Source organism: Penaeus vannamei, chromosome 2, assembly GCF_042767895.1.
Source record: "Penaeus vannamei isolate JL-2024 chromosome 2, ASM4276789v1, whole genome shotgun sequence".
In the NCBI taxonomy this organism is placed as follows: Eukaryota; Metazoa; Arthropoda; class Malacostraca; order Decapoda; family Penaeidae; genus Penaeus; species Penaeus vannamei.
The window spans coordinates 45,385,327-45,392,826 of NC_091550.1; the positions used below are offsets into that span (position 1 = coordinate 45,385,327).

The window sequence follows — 7,500 nt, forward strand, 5'->3', positions numbered from 1 at the left end:
GCTAATACGTACACCTTATACGCCGAGCCACACAGACAACGGAACAAAACATGTACATATAACATCCATATCTACATACGTCCCCACACAGACGCAAGGGCACACCACGCAAGCCAGTCTTTCCGTGGAACAAATAACAAATGTCCGAGTAGGTGGTCGATTCCAGACCAATGCAGAAGACAAGAGGAGGAGGGGCACACCGAGGCTTACCAGGTACTTGCCAACCCAGCAGTTAATACCGGAATGGCCAATGCGGCGATGGCCTTTATGCGAAGGTCACAGAAGACAGGCAGACAGTTATAAACACACACACACATACAAACGCTGTCGACAGGTAGACAACCGACCTGGCCAAAAGGGGACATTCCTCTCATTAACAAGCGTATGAGGAACAGGTGGTTCGTCCTGGCCGTGGGGGAATTATGCCACTGGCCGTGACTGTCACCTTTCACCTTCCCCTACCCCCTCTTTCCCTCTTCCCAACTACCCACCATTTCCTTCCACCCTTCATCCTTTTCCCCCCACCCTTCGCCTGCCCATCCTATCCCTCACCTTCTCCTCCAAACCTTTATCCTTTCCTCCTGCCCCCCCCCCCAACTATCGCCCTCCCATCCTATCCCTCACCTTCTCCTCCAAACCTTTATCCTTTCCTCCTGTCCCCCCCCCCAACTATCGCCCTCCCATCGTATCCCTCACCTTCTCCGCGCACTATTTACCCTTTCCTCTCTTTCTCTTCATCCTCGACTTTTTTTAAACCTCTCCTCTCCTTCACCCTGACCCCTAAAAAGGCATTTTCACATCCACATGCCAGACGCGCGACTCTAAGACAGCTTCACAGTCTAAAAAGGTTAGTTATGCGTACTTGCATGCGCACATACCGCTGAGTGAGTACAGACTGAATGTATAAGTACAGGGGGGGTAGGAGGAGGAGGAGGAGGAGGAGGAGGGAGGAGGAGGAAGGAGGAGGAGGAGGAGAATAAGAAGAAGAAGAAGAAGAAGAAGAAGAAGAAGAAGAAGAAGAGGAGGAAGAAGAAGAATGAGAGGAAGAAGAGAAGAAGAAGAAGAAGAAGAAGAAGAGGAGGAGGAGGAGGAGGCGGCGGTGGAGGGACGAGAAGGAGCGAAGAGGAAAAGGAGAAGGAGGAAGAGGAGGAGAGAGGGAAAACGAGGAGGACGACGACGAGGAGGAGAAGAGTAGCGGAGGAAGACGAGTAAGACGATGGCAAAATACCAAGAACCGTGAAGAGCAGAAGATAAGAAGAACAATCACGAATAAAATCCTAACAACCCCACCAACAACAACCCAACCTCGCCTCCACGACTAAAACCACACCGGCCGAAGCGGAGGCGGAGGCGGAGATGGGCGAGGAGGACTGCGAGGGGACGAGGGCGAGGAGGCGAACGAGCGACGCATATCGTAGGTGACACCCAAGTGCGGCCGCGCCATATAAAGCGGCCGGAGAGAGGAATGCCAGATGGAGTAAACAGATGAGACGACAAGCCATCGGTTCGGACGACGAAGGGAGGAGGAGACACCACGCGAGGAGAGAAGTCGCTGCTTGCACTGGTGCTTGCGATACGCGTGGGGGAAGGAAGAAAAAAGGAAGGGAAAAGAAAGACGAAAAGGAGAAGGAGAAGGAGGAGGAAGAGGAGGAGAAAAAGAAGAAGAAGGAGGAGGAAAAGAAGAAGAAGGAGGAAGAGGAGGAGGAAAAGGAGAAGAAGAAGAAGGAGAATGAGGAAAAGAAGAAGAAGAAGATAGAACCTACGGGCATATGTGCGCGAGGAGGGCCCCCGCAGCGACGCCTGTACAAAGCAAGAGGTCGCGGGGGTCCGGAAGGGGCCTTAATCCTCCAAGGGTGTTTGCGCGCCGCACCCTCCTACTCCTCCTCCTATTCCTATTCCTTCTCCTCATCCTCCTCTTCCTCCTTTTTTATTTTGCTTTTGCTTTTTCACCTCTTCTTGTTCTTGTTCTTGTTTTTCTTTCTTTCTTCTTGTTCTTGTTCTTCTTCTTCCTCCTCCTCCTCCTCCTCCCAATGTCGTCGTCGTCGTCGTCGTCGTCGTCGTCGTCGTCGTCGTCCTCCTCCTCCTCTGTCACCTCCCTCTGAGGACACACATGCACACGAGCACGACACGCTCACCTTATACGGTTCCGACGAGGGGTTAACATTGGTTAATATTTTTGTTTTCTTTTTCTTTGCTCTTTCCTCGTCCTTTCTTTCTTTCTCTCTCCTCACTTCCCGTTTTCTTCTTTCTTACCTCTTTCTCTATTTCTTTCTCCTCTTCTTCGAACTCTCTACAATCAAAATTCTTCCACGTCGTCAACGAACCCATTACAATTCCACCTCCTAACACGCTCGGTTTCGAAGCACGGGAATAAAAGTAATAAAATAAAAATAATAAATAAATAATAAAACTGCAATCTTAACCCTCCTCTGCCCGCTCGAAGCCCATCATCCAGCGAAAAATAATCCTCCCAGATTTACGGTCACTAAATCTTGACATACACAGCAACACCTTCCCCTCCCCCTCCACCCCCACCCCTCAAAGACGAAAATCACAAAAGACCGACCACAGGTACAGAATAATTTTTTTTATTACAATGACCTTCGCGAGTCTAGGTAGCGATCCATATACCTGACACATGGCGACACACACACACACACACACACACACACACACACACACACACACACACACACACACACACACACACACACACACACGCACACGCACACGCACACACAAAAAAGACTAAAGGGTAGCAGTCCAGTACATTTACAGCCCCGACAATAAACCGTCCATCCTTCACAATGTCTACACCCCCCTTCCTTCCTTATATAACCCGGGGCAATTGCCTACAAGGGGGGAAAATAACACTTGAGGTTTTATCATGCTGTCATGGGTGAAAGTATAACCCCTCCTTTCATCACAATTTTTTCCCCACCAAATGCCAGGCTGGAAAATATAAAGGCTTCATGGGAGAAATACAACCCCCTGTTCTCGTCATAACACCAATCGACCCGCGAGGAGAAGAAATAACACCTGGTTTTACGTCCCGCAACCTGCCCACCGCTGCGGGAGAAGGACAATACACCTGTTTTTCACCTTACTCCCAATCCCCATTCATCGAGCTGCTAATCGCCAAAGAGGACAGACGGGACCCTACGTAGTACTTCCATCACTAACTCGGTACTTACATCCCTAACACAATTTTTGCATCACTAATATAATATCTATATCACTAACAAAATACTTACATCACTAACATAACATTTACATCACTAACAAAATACTTACATCACTAACACAATATTTACATCACTAACATAATATTTACATCACTACAGCAGGACTTGCATCACAAACACAGTACTCACATCACTAACACATGCAGCTGGTGGAGGACCGGTAAGTAGACGTCCTCGAGAGTGTTACTGTCGGGTCCCTGGATCTCGTTCGGGCGGCGGTTAAGCAAGAGAGGAATCCACGCGGACCACGCCCTCCGCGGTCCGATCCGGGCGTCGGGGACACAAAAAACAAGCGAGAGGGGGGGGGGCAGAGAGAAAGAAAGGGAAGAAAGAGAGAGAAGCGGAGAGCCAATCCGACGCAAACTCGCTTCCACGCAGCTACTCTCTCTCTCTCTTTCTCTCTTCCGTTAAGTCTCTTTCCTTCCCTCTCTTCCAATTCCCTCTTTCTTTCCCAAGCCCTCTCTCGCTCGGTGGGGAAAAAAGGACTCGAGGCAGATCCCTCTCTTCCTCTCGAAGGACGCTAATCCCCGAGGACTAGGACACGCCCACAAACCAGCCGCCCGAATAACGGCAGGAGGCGCGAAGGAGAGAGAGAGAGCGCGACAGGAGCCCGCAACTCACGCCGTTTCTGACCAGCCACGTCCTTGATTCCAACCCAAGCGGAGAAGAAGGGCACTACGCACCGCCTGGCCACTATCGACCTTGTTGTTTCACTCTTTATTGCACACGCTTGCCTCACGCTTGCTTCACGCTGGCTTCCTATCGCACTCTTGCATCAGCTCTAATCGCGGGCAGGTTATCTATTTTCTTTTGCTTTTTTTTATCTGGGTAATTCTTAAAATTCACATAAACACTGGAAAAATAGCAGGAGGTTTCGTTAGAGACAATGACCCTTGGGGCGCGTGTTCGTTTTCCTTGTGTGTGTATGTGTGTGTGTGTGTGTGTGTGTGTGTGTGTGTGTGTGTGTGTGTGTGTGTGTGTGTGTGTGTGTGTGTGTGTGTGTGTGTGTGTGTGTGTGTGTGTGTGTGTGCGCAGGTGTGTGCGTGCAGGTGTGTGTGTGCAGGTGCGTGTGCGCAAGTGTGTGTACTTGTGTTTACATGCGTGTACGTGTGTGAACATGTGTGTACGTGTGTACATGTGTGTACGTGTGTACATGTGTTCGTGTGCATGTGCGTATCCTAATCTTGTGGATGCTATTCACCATCTCATTCACTATAATTCGCATGCACTATCACAAAGCCTAGTATTCTAATAAGGCTCGGACATCGGTTTCCAGTCATGCCACCCCAAGAAGTCGGACCAGAATCGCAGAACACCTTGGCTTTCGTGGCTTTCCTCTCAAGTAGCTGGCGTGCACGAATGGATGGTGATGATGGTGATGGTGATGATGGTGATGATGGTGATGGTGATGATGGTGATGATAGTGATGATGATGGTGATATTGGTGGTGATTAGGATGACAATAGGGCGATGGCGGCGAGGAGAGAGAGAGAGAGAGAGAGAGAGAGAGAGAGACAGAGAGAGACAGAGAGAGAGAGAGAGAGAGAGAGAGAGAGAGAGAGAGAGAGAGAGAGAGAGAGAGAGAGAGAGAGAGAGAGAAACTTACAAAGATAAACGAGTAAGACACTAAGAAAGAGCGGAAGCGAGGACACGGACTATTAAAAATCATAATAATAAATAAATAAATAAATCAAAAAGCACCCCAACCGAAACTCCAAAGACGCACACAGATTTAGAAACCAAACAGGAAAAAGAGAAAGAAAAATCAAAACAGCACAGTTAGCGCAGTCAGCAGGAAGGTCAGCGGCTGACCAGGAATCTAGCACAGCCAGGTAGGTCAGAAGAATGCCGTCGTTAATCAGCATGGAACGCCCCGCAGGTATCACACCAGGGGAGGGGGTGGAAGGGGAAAGGAAAGGGGAAGGAGAGAGGGGAGAGGGGAAGGAGAGAGGGGAGAGAGGGGGAAAGGGAAAGGGGAGAGGAGGGGGAAGGGGAGTGAAAGGAGGAGGGGGAAGGAAAGGGGAGTGGGAAGGGGGAGAGGGTAGGGAAGAAGAAGGGGCATGGGGAAGGGAAGGGGGAGAGGGTGGAGAGGAAGAAGGAGGCAAGGGGAAGGGAAGGGGGAGAGGAAAGGGAATGGAAGATGAGAAAGAGGAAGAGGAAGAGGGAAGAGAAAGAAGAAGAGGAAGAGGGAAAGGAAAGAAAGAAAAGGAAAGAGAAAACCAAAGGAGAAAGAAGGAGCGAAAGAGGGAAGGGGGAATAAAAAAAGGGGGAAGGGGAGAGGGGGAGAGGGGATGGCTCCCTCCCATGACAAGCAGTCGGGCACGGAATTTTTTTCTCTGGAATGTCTCACCGTCATTCCCAAACAATTCACCCGATGTGCCTGCACTGGGAAGTAATTAACAGAGCCCAACAGAACGAGAGAAATTCAGGAAGAAACGTGTATAAATGTTTGGAATTTTACGACGTTTGGAACGAGCTGGCACGAGGGTAGGATGACTGTCGAGGAGAAATGCAGCAGAGAAAGCAGGAGAGAACCAGTAAGACAAATAAAGAAGGAAAGAGAAAGAGAGACTGGAGGGAAGTGGAGGGAGTGAGAAAGGTATGGCGAGAAAGAGGGAGAGAAAGAGAGAGGAGAGGTGGAGAGGATAAGAGAATCAGAGATGAAAAAATTAGAAGTTAGAGAAAGAGAGAACAAGAAAGAGAAAAAGAAAACGACCAAAAGAAAGAGAGAATAAGAATGAAAATGTGAAAGAAAAATATAAGAAAAGAGAGGGAGGGAGGGAGGGAGTGGGAGGAGGGAGGAGGGAGAGAGAGAGAGAGAGAGAGAGAGAGAGAGAGAGAGAGAGAGAGAGAGAGAGAGAGAGAGAGAGAGAGAGAGAGAGAGAGAGAGAGAGAGAGAGAGAGAGAGAGAGAGAGAGAGAGAGAGAGCCAGAGCCGCATAACCAGTGTGGAAAGTTCATCGAGATCACTGCCTCATGCAGCGTTGAAATCGCCACCTCCGACACCACCTTATTCCACTGTTATTACTTTCCTTTTTCCTTCTTTCTTTCAAACATATTTCTTTGCGTCACAGGCGAGCATTTGAGGGGCAACCTCGGGAATGACTGTGTTCTGGCGTATTGCACTCTTTTTCGGTACAGGGCGGGAATGCACACACATATACCAGGATTTATGTACATATATATATCCTTTGTTGATGGATAAACGGCGCACTTTGAAATTTTAATGGCTTCGTTTTTGCTTTACTCCTTCGGTATGTATCTTTATCAGGACTTTGCCTTGCAGCATCCAAATGGCTTTCAAAATAACTACTACAACTATACTTTTTGACACACACTTCGTCATCGACAATTTACCACGGATACACAACCTATATCTTCAATAATTTACACACATCACTCATAAATCGCGCAACGCTGAAGGTAAATTACATCTGCGGAATACACTGCACACACGACGAAGGAGACACGTGTTTCCACTTCCGAAACCAGAGAGATACTGAGCACGCACGCGCAAGAGGCTCCCAGACTTGGCTCAGGTCAGTTGCCACGCCATGATTATTAATCCAACAAGCGTCTCGAGCTCTTCTTCCCCTACAAACCCAACGCCCCACTCACCCTCTACCAATCCTCCTACCCCCCCAATCCAAGCTGGATAAAACGCCAACCAACCCATCCACCCGGCGATACGCGAAGGATCGAGAGAGAAAAATCGCGGCACAATATCCTACGCGCGAAGTTACCAGGTAGCCGCCGCCGAGTCCTTCGCGCCATCGCTCGCCGGGATCTCATCTCTCCGCGCCCGAGACGTGGAGCGCATACCGCCGCCTCCGAGTCACGTCCTCGCCCCTCGAACTCGGTCAGCCCTGCCAGCCCCCATTGGCGCAACCGATTCAATACGTGGGCAATGACGGCCTCCCTCCCCTCCCTTCCTTCCCCTACAGTTCCCTCTTGCCCTCCTCCCCTCCCCCCTCCCCCCGGCCAAGAAGTACGTCCTCGAAGACCCGCGCCTCGGGACCGCGACGCGAGCCGGATGCAGAAGGTCTGACTCGACACTGCGCCAGGCAAATCAGTCCACTTTTTTCCATCGGACTCGCCCGGTGCTGCTGCAGCCGGTGACCCTCCCCTCCCTCTTCCCCTCTCTCCCCATTGCCTGCCTTCTCCCTTTCCCCTCCCCATGGCCCTCCTTCCTTCTTTCCTTCCCCTTCCCCTTCCCCTTAACCTCCCACCCTCCCTTTCCCCCTCTACCTCCCCCT

General features: G+C 50.2%; 1 protein-coding gene across 3 annotated transcripts in view; it reads right to left on the reverse strand.

Moving 5' to 3' along the window:
- brun (trafficking protein particle complex subunit brun) overlaps positions 1-7,500 on the reverse strand; it is a 110,259-nt gene that overhangs the window by 90,419 nt on the left and 12,340 nt on the right. Inside the window, exon 1 of one of the 3 annotated variants that reach the window (XM_070137384.1) lies at positions 3,375-3,630. The exons of the other annotated variants lie outside the window; for them this stretch is intronic. The gene's annotated coding sequence lies outside the window, so the exon portion shown is untranslated. Of the gene's footprint in view, positions 1-3,374; positions 3,631-7,500 lie in introns of those variants that run through there. 3 annotated transcript variants of the gene reach the window in all.